We start from the raw sequence: 2,721 nt of genomic DNA, 5'->3' as shown, positions 1-2,721 counted from the left end.
AGGAGGGAGGTGATGAGCTGAGACCAAGGAGAGGCTTTGGGTTTACTGTTGTGTTTGCAACACACTTGAAAGCCGTTAAAATTTTCAATTGAGTAAAATTTTTTAAAAAATGTCAAAAAACGTCAAAAGCTCCGTTCATCCGGAGAGCTGTTTTTCAAAAGCTTAAACTCCTTCCCTTCCCTGCCTCTGCCTGCCCCCCACCCCTGTCTCCATCCCCATCCCAGCCCTGCTGTCTAACAGCAAGGCACGTGCGCGTGCGCCCGGACACCACGCGGTAGCCTGAGCCCCCGCCGCATGTTGTGATTCTGTCTGTGGGGTTGGTGCCATTCTCTCCCCCATTTTACAGATGAAGAAGCAGAGGCCCGAGAGACCGAGAGAGCTGTGTTCAAGGTCGCCCAGCCAGCAAGCGTGAGAGCTGAGTTCAAGGCTGCACAGCTCGCCCTGCACTGCTTCTTAGAAAGGAAAGCGACTTCTGAAGCCGCCGTCGTGCCAGAGGCTGGCAGGGGGGCCGAGTGCGTGGTCGTGGCCCTGCTTCCACATTCGATTCATAATGATCTCGGTTTCCTCGCTCGTGGTCTGCTGCAAGCATCCCGCTGGAAGGAATCCGAGAGGACTTTAAGAGGATGGCACCGTGACAACAGAAGTGAAGGCTGACAGCCTGACACGGGGGATGGAGACAAAACTCAAAGGCAGTCTGGAGACTGTGTACCAGGTAGGCTCAGAATAGATAAGTCCTGCATCATTAGGAAACTTTCAGATTTTTCTAGAGCTTCTCTTTTAGAGGCTAAGAAAATAGTGATTTAAAATAATGATTTTTCTTTACAGGCATAAGCTGCAGTCACATTGCAAATTAATTTCTTTGTACCCGGCAAAGGAGCTAGCCCCACGGGTGCCTGCCAAGTGTCCCAGAAGGAAACTCCGTCTTGTGGGGACTTCGTCCCAGGCACGCCACCGAGCAGTGAAGTGTCACCTGCCCGTCTTCACGTGTGGGGACCGATAGCATTTCATATTTCTCCTTCCCCAAATTTTCATTCTTTAATTTTTTATGGCTTCCCCTTGCTTAGCATGAGATAAAGTCTGGGTATCACCTTTACCTTGTTTTGCCAGCAAATTTATTTTTAGCTCTTTTAATTAAAAAATAAACAAAATAATATTTTATTCATGTCCAGGTTATCCAGAGGAGCACAGAGCACATGTGTGACGCAGAACACACAGAATTGCCCAAGGACTACATCCTTGAGAAGAGTTTTCAAGCTACTAATTTTCATTGAAAGGTAGGGAAGTTTTTTTTTTTTTTTTAAAAGCTGTGCTTTCATTAAAAAGGATCTTCGATATTGGCAAATATCTAAATTATTCAGTTTTCACTCATTGCACTTATTTTACAAATTGGAGTGTTTCCATTCATTATAAAGTGATTTAAGTTTGATGGTAAATTGTCTCAATTTTTCCTCCTGATGAGTTAACATAGGGAACTAAATTACCTTGATTATAAATTGCTGACTTCAGTAATACGACAATTCACATCATCTCTTAACCTGTATTTTGAAGGGCAAATAATACTTTCAGAGACTCTTAAACTCACCCTTTCATTCTAAAGGCAAAGAATGAAGATGCTGTGAGTGACTGGGACTGGAGCAGGGACAATGGCCTTTGTGGGGACTCGAATCCTGGCTCCTCCATGGATGGAATCGTCCCATTTGATGGACTTTAACCTATTCTTCGGCCTCACAGTCTTGGGAAGAGTGTCAACAAATTGTCTCCTGGGTACATGTTTCAGTTTGTAAAGTGATTTGAAATCTGAGTTGTAAAAAAGGTGAAGCCCTGTGTAGCTTTTATCTTTCAGTGAACTACTAGGGGTGTCTCCTCAGGAAACTTCCCCTCCTTCTCCTTCCCAGGAGGCCTCAGTTTCCCCTGGGGTCCCCAGGGCAGAAGGAAACTAACTCCAACCGTGGCTTCAGGTGTGGAATAGGAGACGTCACCTGAGCTGTCAATTCATCCATCCTGGGGGCCACAGTTGTTGGTTTAGAGACAGACAGGTGACCTCAGCAGTCTCAGGGTGACTCTCAAAATATTTGCTGGGAATTCTGGGCCATGGGCAACACACAGTGAAGATGAGAGGCCTGGATCCTTCGCAGCCATTTTGCAGCCACGAGGCAAAACAGACAGTCAAAGAGGATTAATAGAGGGGCAGGACTGGGAGAATGACAAGAGGATGGAGCCAGACCCCTGGATGAAGCTTACCTGGGAACCTGCCCAACTCTGATCTCTTAGGCACGTGAGCCAAGAATATTCTCTTCTTCTAAACGAGTTAGAATTGGATTGGATTAAGGGTCCTGACTGAGATGCACATAAACTCGTTTTCCTTGTGTGCCCTAAGACAGGAGCTCCCCTCCCCACCTGTCCCCCTCCCCCCTCCAGTTTTCAGTGAAGGGGACTAGGTGGTCTTACCTTTCTCTGTGTGTCCTCTTTGCAGTGTGTTCTGGTTAACAGAAACCCCCTAAGTTTTGATCTGAGACAATGGGCAGAGCCCAGTGGGCTGTGCTCAGCCCCCGGCCCAAGCTGACGCCCGCTGCTCGCCTGTGGTACTGGTGGAGGTGGGGCTTCTGTAGAGCCAACAAATGTAGCCTCCGTGTTACTCTTCCTTATGCCCAGTTTTCTAGTGCAAGTTCCTTCTTTTTCTTACTGGTCTGAGGATAACCTTTACATATTAACATTGCTCTT

General features: G+C 46.9%; 1 long non-coding RNA gene across 1 annotated transcript; it reads left to right on the top strand.

The window, feature by feature from the left end:
* Positions 1-359: 359 nt before the first annotated feature.
* LOC116155987 (uncharacterized) lies at positions 360-1,758 on the top strand. The gene is made up of 3 exons (XR_004139862.2): positions 360-712; positions 1,170-1,274; positions 1,598-1,758. It is a non-coding gene; the product is annotated as an uncharacterized LOC116155987 (long non-coding RNA).
* Positions 1,759-2,721: the final 963 nt, after the last annotated feature.

This window comes from Camelus dromedarius, chromosome 8, assembly GCF_036321535.1.
Source record: "Camelus dromedarius isolate mCamDro1 chromosome 8, mCamDro1.pat, whole genome shotgun sequence".
Taxonomy (NCBI): domain Eukaryota; kingdom Metazoa; phylum Chordata; class Mammalia; order Artiodactyla; family Camelidae; genus Camelus; species Camelus dromedarius.
The sequence above is the reverse complement of the archived record's forward strand: the minus strand, read 5'-3'. Positions and strand labels throughout refer to the sequence as shown.